Here is a 15,851-nt window from a genome sequence, read left to right on the forward strand (position 1 = left end):
AGAAGCCTAGGATTACTTAGCACTTGAAATGTGACTCGTGTAATATAAGAATTGAAGTTTTAATTAGATTTAAAGCATCACAGATGACTCGTGACTTCTGTATTGGACAGCACAGCTTTGGAAGCAATGGTTGCCAAGCAAAAAACTTTTCATCTTGGGACGCCTGGGTGGTTCAGTGGGTTAAGCCGCTGCCTTTGGCTCAGGTCGTGGTCTCGGGGTCCTGGGATCGAGTCCCGCATCGGGCTCTCTGCTCAGCAGGGAGCCTGCTTCCCTCTCTCTCTCCGCCTGCCTCTCTGTCTACTTGTCATCTCTCTCTGTCAAATAAATAAATAAAATCTTTAAAAAAAAACAAAAAAAAAACTTTTCATCTTGAGCCCAGAGGTTGCCCTGAGATAAAGGTGACTGTAGAGCAAGGCTTTAGCTCCAGTATCGTACCCAATTTGAATGGAAGTTTGACTTTCAGCGCCTCCTTCCATCCTTCCCTCAGGACTCGGACAGGAGCCTAGGATTGACTAATCCCACCATCTTCCTTCCAGAGGTGCCCACACTCAACTGAATCCTGGCGACAGGCATGGTCCTCTTTCCAACGGATACTCTGCTACACGGAAATCTGGCATCTTAGGGTGGGAGAGGATCTGGAAGCTTCTCTAGTCCAAGCTTCCATAGGCCTCTCACTGCTTATGATTCCATAGTCGTTCACTGAACAGTCTCAACTCAGCAGGGTCAAACATGAAACGGTTTTTATTTTTCTAATCACGACCTGCAAATTTGATTTGTTCCTAGCCAAACAAGACAAACCAGCAAATGAAAAATGAAAAGCTTCTTCCTTAGCACATCCCAGGCAGATTCCATTACTCGCTTGTCACTTGCAGTCCAGTTAAAAATCTCATTCACAGACTGAATTCAGAATTCTCTATCAGGCTCCTTCTCTTGCTGAGTTTTAAGACCCTCCAGGCTGCTGGGGTAGGAAGGGACAGGGAAGAAGGGACACACTGTTCCCTCATGTGGGCAAGCTAGCTTGGTGAGGCCTCTTGGGCTCCCTCGCAGTTCTTGCTATTGGTTTCCTTTGCCAGGGGGCACCCCTCCGGGAAAATGCTGGCAAGACAGCTCAAGACCAGTTATCTTTCCCGGTAAGGCCCCCCAGCCCTGCCACCATCTCCCGATCAGGTAGGCGAGGGGGAGATCTGCAAGCCCACAGCCTAAGCAGATGTCTACCTGGCGCGTGAGATGCCACCCTCCCGGTGGCCCCTCCCCCACGTCTTCGCCTTGGGACAGGAATGGACGGTGAGGCACAGGGAGAGAGCCACTTCTTCCTGTGATCCCCACCCGAGGTGGCCGGCCTAGATGACTCCTTCTGCTTCCTCTCTCTCTGCCCCCCATAAAAGGAGCAGGGAGGTGATGGTGGTGGCTGTTGGTCATTGTGGACCTAAGACGTTGCCTCGTAGAAAGCCCAGGGAAGTGCGGGGCAGGGCAGGAAGCAGATCTGGCTTTTGGTTTCTAAAAACTCTCTTGAATGTTCCGCATTTAGCACCTCTTCTTTTCAGTTGGGACTCTAAATGCCAGTTCCAGGGTAACAGGAAAACTCTTATTCCACCATCCCCTTCCCCGGTTTTGTCTGCTTTAGGTTGTCTCGAGCGGGAAGCGTGGAGCTGCGCGGGCCTGCTCCGGGGCCCGGGTGAACTGCTGGCAGAAGGACTGTAGTCAGCGCTGGCCCCAGGGGGTACGAGCTGACGCCCAGCACTGTTTTTATTTTATGCCCAGCATTTTTTATTTATTTGACGGAGAGAGAAAGGTCACAAGTAGGCAGAGAGGCCGGCAGAGAGAGAGGAGGAAGCCGACTCCCTGCTGAGCAGAGAGCCCAATGCGGGGCTCTATTCCAGGATCCTGAGATCCTGAGCGGAAGGCAGAGGCTTTAACCCACTGAGACACCCAGGTGCCCTATGGTGGAGAGATTTGAATGACACGTTGTATATAGAGCATTTGACACAGGATGAGCCCTTACCTAGTGAGAATGGGATACACAGAGCCATGAAGAGAGGGGCAAGAATCTTAAAGTCACTAAAAGACAATGCCTTGATACCTGATTAAGTTCTTTTACAGCTTGTCTTGAAATCTCTGCATCTAACAGAGTCTGGCTCATGGCAACTGCCCAGGAAAAATGCATTGGTTGAAAGAGCAGAAGTGTCCCATCACAGCACTGCCAGAGTACTTTCTGCCTCTCTTGTGTCTTTACTAAAAAGAGGATATAGAGCTGAAAGCTGGGTCAGCCATTTTTTTTTCCCTCTCAACTGAATTTTTTTTTCCCTTGCTGTCTGGCTAACTTCAGGAAGCACAGCACTCTCTTTGCTAGCTTCTGTGGACTCCCAGGTGGGCAGTGGGGGATGTTCCAGCCTTGAGCGATCTAATCCTTTGGGATCGGAATGCCACTTCTGGACACAGGGTGGGCTGAGGAACCAGTGGGGGTTGAATTTCCTCCACACAAAAGCAAACCCTAAAGGGCGGCGGCTGGGGGCGGGGCCGGGAGCAGGGCACTCTGCTGGGACCGTGGCCATGGGCGCTGGTCGGAGCTGGTGAGTTCACAGGGGTTTGTGGGTGTGGGTGATCATCGGTATCACACTCAGTCGGCCAGGGACCCGCACACGTTATCCAGCCGAACACTAAGCTGTGATGTTCTTCCCAACCTGTATGCTCAGGTCTTGCGCTCAGATCCCCGCAGAGGCCCGGGACTGATGGTTCACGACTTGGGACAACCTCATCCTGCCTCCCTTTGACCTCAACCACCATCCTGTCCCAGATGAGGGAAGCCTGTCCCCACCCTGTCCAGGAGGAAACAACTCCTCTTCCGTTTTTTCCATCTCGTTGCGTCTCCATTCTCTCTTTCCTTTTTAAAGCCCCAATAGTAGGAACAACTCACTCCATACCTACCATTCTCAGGGAGGCTCACTGCATTGATTCCAAGGTGGTTTTCTGAGCCAGCCTATATTTTGAAGTATCTGGCACAAGTCTCCTAGAGAACAGAAAAGGAAACAACAAAATACAAATTAAATCTCCAGGACACGGCTCTGACAGAGACCCTGCTCACTATGCACACATGAGTAAGAGAAAGGAAAAAACACCACTGCTCTTAAAGCATCACCCTCAAGCTGACTGTTGGCAGTCTTTTCGCAGGCTGAATATGTCCCTGTTCTCAATACCATCTGTTCTCACACACCTGCGACCTTTAAATAGGCCAAGCGTTCCTGCGGCAATAGGTAACAGGAACGATTTCTATAAGCAACAGATCCCATCAGGGAAACGTGGTTTCTTTAGACTCCCTGGATTCTGGAACTTATTTATAATGTAAACGGAAAACATTCCAAATGAATTCTTGGTAAAAGATATAAAACATGGCTGCCTTGTGTCTTTACTAGAAAGAGGATATAGAGCTGAAAGCTGGGTCAGCCATTTTTTTTTTCCTCTCAACTGAATTTTTTTTCCCTTGCTGTCTGGCTAACTTCAGGAAGACTTTCTTTTTTCCTAAAAAAATATTCTCTGGGTTCTTAAAGATGAGAAGTTTTCACTTACTGCCCTCAAGGTTACATTTGAGTTAGAATTCTGGTGGCATTTTAGATGGTTCATTTTCTCAGCAGAGAAAATGGGTCATTTTCACAACAGAGCCATGAAACAGTAATGTCCCATTTTATGTATGAGCACACTGAGGCATGGGAATTTCAGAAAATTTCTCCAAGGTTAAATAGTCACCGAGTACCCTAAGATTTCTGGTCATCATGCTCTCTCAAATATTTAAGCAGTTATCCCACTGTTGACTTTCCAACTAGCTGAGATGTTTTCCTTTGGTTCTTGATGCCAACTCTTTGATCAATGTTATCATTTTAAGTTCTCTTGGAAAGGCTTAGATTAATAAGTACATTAACTGGAAGTGTCTTGATTTTTTTTTATGGTGACTTAAGGAAATATTGAAGTAAAATGTGGTCAGAATTTTGTCTTGACTTTTTATGTTTTGTTTCAGCATTTATTCTGCTGGCAAATCGTATTTCTAAATGCTTCTGTTTTCAATGGGAGACCTTAGTAGCCTGCTGGAGTAAACATTTTAAGTTACTTACCAGAGAGAATCCCCTTCTCAATGTTTACCTTCCATATGAATGGATTTTCTTTTATGTGGAGTTTTCCCCCCCGTGTCTGATTAACCCTTTGTGTGTTCTTGAATTCTTTTCCTGTTTGGTTGTCTTTGTTTTCCATAAAGCCACCCAGATTTTCCCTCTTGTCTAAGAGGTGCATAGTGCACTGGCTCTCTCCTTGTTTATTTTTCGTACTTCTTTTCTTTTTCTTTAATCTGGAGTGTGTGCCCTACAAAAGGAACAGGGGATTTGGGAAACTGCATTTTTGGCTTTGGTCACAGCAACACTAAACAACACCTCCAGAGATTAAATGTTTGTGCTCCCAACTGCTCCAAGTTCTCAAACATTCGGTCCAGCAGTGTGGGTGGGGCTTTGTCATGCTTCCTACAGGAGTAGGAAGCTAAGTGGGTCCTGGTGCCTGTGTGTGGGGCAGCCCTGGGCAGCCCTGTGCAGCCTTGCAGGCCATCTGCTCCCTCAGAAACTGGTAGGAATCTTTTCTTTCCAGAAGCTTCTTTGTGTGGCTACTGGGACATGGCACCTGAGGAATGTGGATGACTTGTCTACCTGCTGTCCTTTGACCCAAGCTGGGAGTGCTCACCACCACCCGACTTGTCAGAGTCCACATTTCACTCTTTTAAATAAATGAGATACTTTAAAAATCACCAAACTGCCCTTCTCTTTTAGGCTGTGGAAGGTCCAGACTCTAGCCTGGAGCGATTGGGGGTGGTCTAAAACCATGTGGACCACCTGGAAGGCACAGAGGCTTTGACAAGGTAAATGCAAGCTAGAAGCACCCTCTCTTGCATCTGGAGAGACAGGGAGAAGACACATTTCAGGACTGAGAAGAATCTAGAACCCGTCGAGACCAGCGGTCCACAAAGCTGGTCTCTGCACAGGGAGACACTGCTGTTGTCAAAGGACCATAGAAGGAAGTGCCAGAAGTAGGGAATGGGACTTTCAGAAAAATGTATTTCTAGTCTCCAGACTTATGAACCACTGCGGGGGTAACCCTCTCCCACTCCTCTATCAGGGGAAGCCCCGTACGATGTGTGACTTTCCCCACATCGATGACTATTTAGTGACAGAACTAGAATATACATTCCCTCAAATTATTACTCCATTATTCCTCCTAATATAGCACAGAAATAATGTACCACAACTGTGCTTGGGGTGGGGGGAGGGGAGAGAAAGCATTCTGCCACCATAATAGTAAGAGCTAAAGTACCAAGCAAAAGCTCAAGGTAAAAAGGGAAGGGACAGCGGGGGAGGGGGAGGTCTAAGAGAGGTCACAGGGAGCCCTGTTTGTGTGCAAACCTGAAAGCATATAGAGGCCAGGAGTGGCACACAGATCAAACTAATCCCATCCAGATCTGGGAACTTAGTGCCCTGAACATTGTAGGTTTATAGCTCCTGCTTCCTCCTCCCTCCCTTGCTAGTCCTGGAGCATGAGGTTAGAGAAATTCAATGGGAAGGTTTAGAGACCCAGACCCAGGAGACCATTACAACTCTTGTGCTCCCAACACAGAAGTGAGGGGAGGAATGTACGATGCAGTTGTGTTTTGTGTTTAGGAAAGAAAAAAGAAAGGAAAAAAAAAAAAAAAAAAGCCTGTGTGGTCCTGAAGGAAAGAACATCTTAGGTCACATATTAGGAAAAACTTACTAACACTCAGAGCCATTCCTCTGAGGATCTGGGAACTTCCTTCCCTGCCATGTTCTGATCGTGACTTTTTTTTTTTTTTTTTCCACAGCAGTGCAGCAACAAGACAGAAACTACCATTCGCGAGATAAATTCAGGTCAGTCTTTTGGGAGGTCTTGCTTCTGCGCTTTAAGAAATGTGTTCAGCCACTACAGCAGGCCAGCAGCATGACTGGCCTTTTCCCCAGTTTTAGTTAGCCCCAGCATTACGGCTAATCAGGAGCAGGATCCTTTTTTAACCCTTCAGATGGTGCCAGGGAGAATTCCTCTGTGTATTCATGAGTGGAGGAACAGCATCTCTGGCGTGGAGCGGTCTGGCAGGCTGGAATTTCTGGATGGCTTTTCCCACTGTAGGGGTTCAAGCAAACCATTGTCATTCTTCCCTCTCTAGCAGGAGAAAGAAAAACCCCAACTCTTAGAGATTTTGTTCTGGCTCAAGGACATGGGTTTTCTTTCCTGGAAACAGGGACTGGCTCAATGAGACGCCCCCACAGTTGTGCTTCGTGTTGCCAACGCGCCTGTTCTGGCAAGCTACAGAGGAAGGAGGCTGCTGGAGAGAAGGGGTCTTGATGCCTCCGCAGAAGGACACAAAACCTTCGTTATTTAATAGTTCTTCAGCATCTGAGAAATTTTATACCAGGGAAAAGGCTTCGAAAACTTCATGTGGAGTATTTTAAGAATTATAAGTAGAAATCAGATCACATTAAATAGTGCATGTCTAAGCCAAGTACAAGTTAAATTGCCTAACGGGCTACATAGGGCAACAGGGTAGTTGTGGATCTGCACTGTGTGTGCCTGTAACTGGCAGCATGTGGACTGAGGGAGCCAATTTCCTGTGTCCCCTGGCCCCAGGCTTCACAAGCACCCCAGCTCCAGGACACTCCGAAGGCTCCTCTGTAAAACCCTGCCTGTGACAGCAGTGCCTGAGGCAGAAGTCACATTGACTCAGAGAAGAGGCCAAACCATGGTGTGACACAGAACTCCGTGCCTTCCAGGACCTGGCAACAATCATTTTGTCTCTGTGGTTTCTCCTAGGAGGAGTCATTGGTCATCAGACCACCTAGAGTAGCAGTTCTCTGAGGGTGGGCTGCAGAGCCTTGGGAAGCCCAGCCCTATTGCAGGTGGCCCAGGAGTCAAAGCCATTTTCATGATAATATTAAGATGCTCTTTGGCTCTTTTCATCTTACTGGCATGCATTGATGACCAAGAAGTGATGGTGGAGGATGGGGAGGGAACACCAGTGTCTTAGTGCAAATCAAGCCAATGGCACCAAACCATCCCAGTAGGCACTGCATTCTTCGCTGCCTCATCCCTGCAGTCCAAAGACACCCCTGCTCATTTCCTTTAAGAATGTCCTTTGAGGGGGGCACCTGGGTGGCTCAGTGGGTTAAAGCCTCTGCCTTCGGCTCAGGTCATGATCCCAGGGTCCTGGGATTGAGGCCCACATCGGGCTCTCTGCTCAGCGGGGAGCCTGCTTCCTCCTCCCTCTCTCTCTGCCTGCCTCTATGCCTACTTATAATCTGTCTGTCAAATACATAAATAAATATTTTTATAAATAAATAAATAAATAAATAAAATAATGTCCTTGAGGGACCATAGAAAATACTCATTTTATTAAGTCTCGACCTCTAGGTACCGGTCTTTTTAACAATCTATGTCCCGAAATGAGAAAGACGTGTTGAAAAAATCTGCTGTATTCCAAAGTACCATGTTTGTCCCGAGAGAAAGCACTCGTGACATTGTTTGAGTTACCAACTAAACTGGCCGCTTTTGTGGAGCACTGCTTTTACCTGAAAGAAGGGCCAGAGACAGTTAATTTGGCTTGGATATTTGGCAGACATTTTCTCAAAAGTTGGCAAGTGAGCCCACCACTTCAAAGAAAATAACTGACAGTATTTGTTGTCAGTTGTAGAAATGAAGGCTTTAAATAAAAATTAAAACTTTGGAAAATTTATATCAACTATCCTGAGCTTCACAGCTTTGCCAGTAAAGACTTCACTGATGACACCGATGGTGATATTGACAAATGCAATTTATGATACTGTATGAGTAATAGCTCAGCATTGGTAAGGTTTGCATAAGTCAGTGAATCAACATTTTCTAAATGACCAATACCTGATGTGACTAAATTATGCATGAGTAAAGTCACTTCAAAGTATAAGCAGACCCATGGATTCTAAAGCAACCGAGATGAAACTTTTATTCATTTGGGTTCAGGTTCCACATTGCAACTAACTTTTAAGAAACTACCACTTGTGCAGTTTTGGTATAGCGTCAAAGAATATGCACAATTTTCCGAAAAGGCTCAAAAGATAGCCCCCTCTTTTCCAATGATAGATCTGTGTGAAGTCAGATTTTCTTTGTGTACTTCAACCAAAACAACATATCACAACAGATTGAATGCAGAAGCAGAGAGAATCCAGCTGTCTTCTATTAAGCCAGATGTTAAAGAGATTTGCAAAAATGTAAAGCAATGTCATTCTTCTCACTACTTTGTTTTGTTTGGGAAAATATAGTTATTTTTCATGAAAATATTTTATGTTAGCATGAAATGGGCTAATCAATGTTATTTTTAAATTAATTAAACACCTTAAATTTTTCAGTTTTAATTTTTAATGTGTTAAATAGCAATAGATATCACCTAAATACATAAAAACACTTATGATCCTCTATCATTTTTAAGAATGTTAAGGGGTCCTGAGTCTAAAAAGTTGAGAACTGATGATATACTGAAATTTCATGTAATAAAAGCCATTTAAACTAGAAAGTGTGATAGAGTGGATAGAACATATGCTTTCAAGTCAAACCCAGGTTCAAATTCTGACTTTACCACTTACTAGATATTTGGCTTAACTGGGCATTGGGTTGCTTCAAGTTTCCATTTCCTCATCTGTAAAATAGGAATATCGACACTTGACTTACAGATTGCTTGAGGGTTAGGATAATACTTGTAATGTACTTAGCACAGAATGGACTTAGCCTCACAGTAGGCACTCAAATATTGGTTGACTGAATATAGTAAGATGTTCAGTTTATCGATGACAACTTTCAGTTGCAAAGAACAGAAATCGCTTAAACAGTAATAAACAAACTAAGAAACAAACAAACAAACTTTCGTAACAAGAAGTCCAGAGAAAGAAGAGCTCAACGATGTCCCAAGACCCAGGTCCTTCCCATCTCCGCTCTGATCCCTCAGTGTTGGCTTTCTTCATCGATCAGGTAGCAGATGGCAGCTATAGTTCCAAGGCACTGACATCGAGGCAGAACAATATCTCGAAAAGGAGAGATTTGTTTCTCTCCCTTGTGGCTTTCTCTTCGGAAAGAGAAAACTTTTTCTAAACTGCCCCCCAACATACTTACGCTCATATTTGATTAACCTGAATTTGGCCACATGTGCATTCCTAAACGAACCCCTGCTGGGGGCGGGATGGAATGGGAAGTCCCTTTGACCAATCAGGCCCAGATCTCGGGCTGGGGGTGGGGGTCAAGCTTCCTCGAGGTATAGGCTTGGTGGGTGAAGTGCTGATCCTGAACAAAATCAAGGCTTTGTTGTGTAGGGAAAAGGGGTAACAGAAGGAGCCATTAGGCAATCACACAAGGTCTATGAGACACAGGAAAAGGGGTAACAGAAGGAACCATTAGGCAATCACACACAGGTCTACGAGCAGTGGGTCTCAGTTGCCACTCAGCCAACTGGTTACATGGGAATCAGCCGGGAGCTTGTTTTTTTAAAACATAGTACAGTTCAGACTGTACTATGCATATGAAGTACCCTGGGATCTTATTAAAATGCAAATTCTGCATTTGTAACAAGTTCTCAGATAATGTAGCCACTACTGGTCCAGGAAGCCCACTTTGATAAAGATGTAGATCTGCCACCCCCACATGACTGACTCGGTCTCCCGGGTGACCCTGGTTTGAGCATTGGGTTCGATGTGATAGGATATCAACTATGTGCAAGAGCGGCACGCGTGCTTCCACTCATCCATTAATTTACTCATTCAGCGAGCACTCACAGAAACCTATGCCCTGCTGAGCCCTGTGCTGATTGCTGAAACCTCAGGCCATATTGGTTGGCGAGGGAGAGGAGGCGGGCCTATAAGCCAATGTCTTTAACGTTATACGAGAAATGCTCTAAGAAAGCGAGGCACAAAGTGTCCTGTGACTGAAGGGAAAGGTGGTGAAGGTGGGGTGACAATTAGGGACGGTTGCACAGAGGAGGACATTTGAGCTGGGCTTTTTTGGGTGCCCAAAGTGAGACAATATGTGTGCCTGAAAGTATGGAAATACGCATGAGCCAAGTACATTCAGGGCACAAGGAAAAGGTCTCTGCCTCATGTACAGGGTGAGATGGAGATAAGGAAGGAAAAGGTCAAAAGGTTTGGCCGGGACTCCATTATGAGAGACCCTGAATGCCGCATTAAATCCCTCGGCAGCTGTTCTCAAGTTTGCACTTTAGAATCACCTGGAGAGTGGGCACCTGGGTGGCTCAGTGGTTTAAGCCTCTGCCTTCAGCTCAGGTCATGATCCCAGGGTCCTGGGATTGAGCCCCAAATCGTTCTCTGCTCAGCAGAGAGCCTGTTGCACACCCCTGCCCCCCGCCTCTCTGCCCACTTGTGATCTCTCTCTCCCTGTGAAATAAATAAAATCTTAAAAAAAAAAGGGGCGCCTGGGTGGCTCAGTGGGTTAAGCTGCTGCCTTCGGCTCAGGTCATGATCTCAGGGTCCTGGGATCAAGTCCCGCATCGGGCTCTCTGCTCAGCAGGGAGCCTGCTTCCTCCTCTCTTTCTCTGCCTGCCTCTCTGCCTATTTGTGATCTCTCTCTGTCAAATTAATAAATGGAATCTTTAAAAAAAAAAAAAAAAAAAAGAATCACCTGGAGAGCTGGTAAAAGTCCGGATGCCCAGGCCATGCACTAGGTCCATTATTCATACTCTCTTGGGGCGGGGGGAGGCGTGGAGCCAGGCATCAGTACGTTTGAGAGCACTCATGCAACGTGCAGCCAAAATGAGAACCACAGGCAGGCAAGAGCCCAGTGCCTGCCCAACCTGTTTGCATAGAACACGCTTTTCAGCGTGGACGGAGCCTCTCCTTCCTAAGTGCACTTTTCATTTCAATTTGATATTCAAAATCAGAATTATTAAAAGGCCTTTATGCCATAGAGGCCATGTGACGGGCATTGGAATGGAGCCCCCCCTCCTTGGCCAGGGGCCTGTGGGGTGCAGGCAGATAAAGCCTGCCCTTTGTTCTCCTGTCTGCATCTGTGAAAGCCGATCCCTGAGACGCTGCGGCCCCCTGTGGCTGAGGGCACCCCTTCCACCCACAGCCTGGACCACGGGGATCTTTGACCAGATAAGTCTGCAGAGTGTGGGCCCAATGAGAATGCATCCCCCAACCTCCCCCTCAGTTGTACTAACTGAATACCTATTCGGGAATTTGAGCATATTTTTCCTTGATAAGATGAAAAGATGAAGTCTCCACATTTCAAAGCTGACAGAAGAATGTTTTTGTAGACACTTCCCAATATGAATTTGGAATGCCTGCTCCTGGTTTTGATCTCCGGATTCGGCTGCTAAAATGTTATAGTTAATAAAAGTTGTCCCTTCTTCCATTTATCACCCTTAAAGTTCCTGAAATAAAGTCTTTAAAGTGTCCAAATGTTGCTATGAAACTTTTGTAGTTGTTCCCTCAAGTTGCAGAATTTCAGGAGTGTTTTGAATTAAAAAATATTTAAAACTATTCCATGTATAAAACATAAACACAGCAAGAAAAAAAATAGCACTCCAAACTTGTTTACCAACCAGCTCAATCCCCCAGTTTGTAGTCAATAAAACATTGGGCCATCTTCAGCAGAATGGAACAAGCCTTCCTGGGGGAGACGGTGTAGCAGCCACTGATGTCTGCCCCCACGCAGGCTCCTGGGGGCACCCACCTAGCTTGGGGCTGACTTCGGTTTGGCGGTCATGACTGCTTTGACTGTGTCTTGTACAATTCCCCACCCAGCACACGGGAGGTGAAGTGCTCCTTTATTTTCAGAATTAAACTGCCTTCTAGGAAGCCTGGGGTCCCGTTGGGTTCTTCTCAGACAGGTCCTCAGATGGGGGCGGAGGGAGCCGAGGCTTCTCCCCAGTGACTCACAGGCCTGCCCTGCAGAGTTTTCAGACATTTCACCCAGCCTCTTCCTTTCCTGATAGCCATGGCTTTCTCCACGACCAAATGATGTGTAATCACCTTGAAAAGAAATAGAAAACAAACAGTTATCTGCGGCTCAGACTCCAAGAATGGGCTTCTGTGGGAATTACAGGCTTTCATTCTGGCCCTGCAGATGTGACTCGGAATCCCGGCCGTAGCTAATGCAGAATGGGAGCTGGCCTCCGTGTACGCAGCCCGTGCCAGTATGTGGGTGGCCCAGGGTAAAGCCGGCCCCTCCTGGGTAGGCCTTGCCTGGGGTCTGCGTCCCTGAGCAGGAGGCCCTGCTGTGCCTGACCACTTACGCCCAGAATATGTAATTAGTAAACAAAACCTCAACAGCCCCCACGCCTAGACTGCATTCCCATCGCCCCAGTTGTGCAGCCCCCATTCCTGCGGCTGAGGCCACTTCCCCCCAGAGTGCCCGGCTCTCCCAAGGCCCTACCCAGAGACAAACAAGCTGGCCTTTGATGACAGGAAGGGAGTGGAGTTTTAATCTTGGTTCTGGGGGACGTTCCCTCCCTCTTTGTGGACCAGGAGTTGCTTTCAAAATACTAGGAATTTTTTTTTTTTTTTTTTTTTTTTTACCTTACAGCGTTATTGTGTGCTATAATTAATTTAGCCAAGGCTCTTAGAAAGCAGTAAATGCTGAGTGGCCTTATTAGTCCTCATTTTTAAAAGCACTTTAACATCCCCCGGCAGCAGGTCTGATGAGAAGTGCTACTTATCCTAAGGCTCCTGGCCCTTCCTTCTTCTTAACTGATTCTCACAGGGCTTTTTTGTTCCTCTGATGAATATGCACGGGGTCCAAATGAATCATAGAAAAATTCAGCTGAATTTTATCTTCAAAGGAGATTCCTTCCAGTTTCTAATGAAGGATAAAAAAAGACATAATTTCCTGGGAACCAGGAGGGAGACACATAGCCTGCGTTTTAGAGGGGATAGGACAAGGGTTTGGGTTTAAAGTTTAATTAGAAAATGTCTGCCTAAAAGGAAAGCCCATTTTGAAGCTTGCTTACAGCCTGGGGGATCTCTTCTCTCAGCTTCCCTTTCCCCTTCCTCATCTCCTCCCCACCAGCCCCGCCCCACCACACCGCCCAGCACCCCCCACCGCGCCACACTCAACCAGCGTGGAAGGCCGCCCAGGCCAAGGGATGAGTCTTTACAAGACACATTGGCACATCCTGGGTGGTGCAGAAAGGCAGGGATTACAAAGACGGGATGGGTTGGCAGTACAACGAGCCTCGCCCCAGCCCAGTGGATTCCATATTCTTACCCCAGGCGAGCACCCCCAGTTGCCTCAAGGCCCTAGGCCAGCAGCTCCAGGGCTCAGCAAGTGCCCTGGGAGCCCAAGGGTTTCTGGAAGCGTGTGCAGCCGTCCCTGCTGCGGCTCGGTCGCTGAGCCTGCAGCAGGCTGTGCCAAAGTTGTACTCTGTTTGACAGTTTTAAAACCGCTCTTTACATGTGCTTTTAATTTTTATTTAACAAAGGAATAAATACTTTGTAATTAAAGGCCAGTTGGTGATTAGTTTTATTGATGGCTAGCAAACACAGAGAAGAGCTGATAGAAATCTTTATGAGCTCCACGAGGCCCAGCTGCTCGCCGGCAATCCCTCCTCTCCGGAGTGTGTTTTCTCTGGGGCAGCCTGTCTCTCACTTTCCCCCAACTTTGTTTTGGTCTAGTAATTCTACCCTGTTTACACAATTGCTCATCCTTTATCCTCCTGTTTTTGATTACCAACTGGTGTTTATTTTAAATGTAGTTACTGGCCAATTAAATAGAAATTAACTACATTTAGAGACAGGGTTCCTGATGATTGGATTAGTGGCTCTTCCTCCTTTGGCGAATAGCCACTCTTCTTCAGGCCCTTCCGAGAGAACAGAAATCCCAAAGGCAAAGTCCAGCACCCTTTCTTTGCCAGGAGTCCTTGGGTCAGCTACCTGCGAGACCCAGAGCTGCAGGAAGTAGGGATGGGGTGCCCCGGTTGCCCGTTAGGACCTGGAGCAAGCTGGGCGCCGGAACCAGAGCAGTTTCCTGTTGTGATTTGGTTAAACCATTTCTGATGCAAGACAGACTCTCCTACCAGAAGGTCAGGTTTACTTCATTGAAGAAAAGGAAAACGACCCCATCTTCTGCTTGTCTTTGTTGTCTAGGACAGCTGGAACACATCTTCCTTCCCACCCAAACACTGAACACTTCTCGGTTGGGTAAAGGAGAGGTTGGCTGGGTTCCTGGGTTGGGCGGAGTCCGTGGGCTAAATCAGTGAGCTCCAGGCAAGAGCGGAGCCCAGGCTTCCTACTTTCAAATCAGACCCATTGTGCTAATCACCTAGATAATCTGATATGGATATCCTTTATTCTAAAATGAGAATGAGAAGCACATCTGTGACAAAAGTCATTCGTCCAAGCCTTTTTCAGTGTCAACATGTGCGTCTGTGGGTTGCATAGACATACATACACTACTCTATATGGGTGTCTCAAGAGACGTGCTGCCTCTCCAGAAAACATCTTCTGTCTTTGCCTGACATCAAGCTATCCATCCTTCAAGGTTCAGCTCAGGCCCACCTTCTCCTTTATGAAGACTTGCCCAGAGAGTCAAGTCACTTAAAAACCATGTGGCTCTGAGTTAATGGGTAGAAGTCCTCTAGTTCTCATTTTCCTAATATGGAAAATGAGGAATTATTGTTAAGACCAAAAGTTTTACTAGGGGCGGAGGTATTGCTATTCTGCACACGGATGTGAGGTACCCTTATTATTCTGTTATGATTCCTCCTTGTGATTGCACCTGAGAATGCTATTTGGGACATTCATTATATCCTACCTGTGCTCTTTCTTAACTGGTCCTGGTAAGCCTGCCTGTTCTCTTTAATGAGGTTGTAAACTGAGAAAGGAGATAATCAAAGGTAGATTTACCTATAAGAATCATGCAACCTTGTTTGTAACAGAAAAAATGGAAAATTGCCTAACAGTAAAATAATATGGGATTGAAATTGGTTAAATAAGATATATCACACATTCATTTAACATAATTCAGTTTGACCATTAAAATGAAAGGGAAGGGCTTTGCTTTGTGATGTAGAGGGCTAGAAGGAACGTCCCTCTCATCCTTACAAGGAAAATAGATGGATTAACGTCAAATTTTGTACAGACTAACAGAGAGCTGAGGTCACGGAGCAAGCAGCAGGTCCCAAATCTAAGAAGACGTAATGTCTGCAGAGAAAAAGAGAACATGAAGTACTCACCAGGTGTGGATACCACTGGACACCAATAAGAAGAGTTGAACTAAAATAGCTGTTAAGTTGTTGAAGACTGAATATGGGATGACAGGCAAGTATGAAGTCACTGGGGACCACAGAGTTTGGGGAATCTGTGCGTCATTCAGGCTCTTTCCACAACCCTAACAAGTATTCACGGAAAAGACTGAAAAAAAAGGTATTCACAGAAAAGATGGCCTTAGGTGGCCCATCATGTTGCGGACTTAGGAGAGAGCAGTTTTGTGGGAGGAGTAGGAAACTCCAGTTGGATCTATTTCTCCTATCTCCAGTAGAGGGGGAAAAGCCCTCCCCCCCCTTTTTTTTAAAGATTTTATTTACTGGGTGCCTGGGTGGCTCGGTGGGTTAAGCCTCTGCCTTCAGCTCCGGTCATGATCTCAGTGTCCTGGGATGGAGCCTTGCATGGGGCTCTCTGCTCAGCAGGGAGCCTGCTTCCTTCTCTCTCTCTGCCTGCCTCTCTGCCTACCTGTGATCTCTCTCTCTGTCAAATGAATAAATAAAATCTTTAAAATAATTTTTTTTATTTACTTATTTGACAGAGAGATACAGAAAGAGCACAAGCAGACAGAGCAGCAAG

General features: G+C 46.3%; 1 long non-coding RNA gene across 1 annotated transcript; it reads left to right on the forward strand.

The window, feature by feature from the left end:
* Positions 1 to 4,813: 4,813 nt before the first annotated feature.
* LOC122908633 lies at positions 4,814 to 7,193 on the forward strand. The gene is made up of 3 exons (XR_006384991.1): positions 4,814 to 4,891; positions 5,867 to 5,912; positions 6,281 to 7,193. It is a non-coding gene; the product is annotated as an uncharacterized LOC122908633 (long non-coding RNA).
* The last annotated feature ends 8,658 nt before the right edge of the window (positions 7,194 to 15,851 follow it).

Source organism: Neovison vison, chromosome 6 (assembly GCF_020171115.1).
Source record: "Neovison vison isolate M4711 chromosome 6, ASM_NN_V1, whole genome shotgun sequence".
Taxonomy (NCBI): Eukaryota; Metazoa; Chordata; class Mammalia; order Carnivora; family Mustelidae; genus Neogale; species Neogale vison.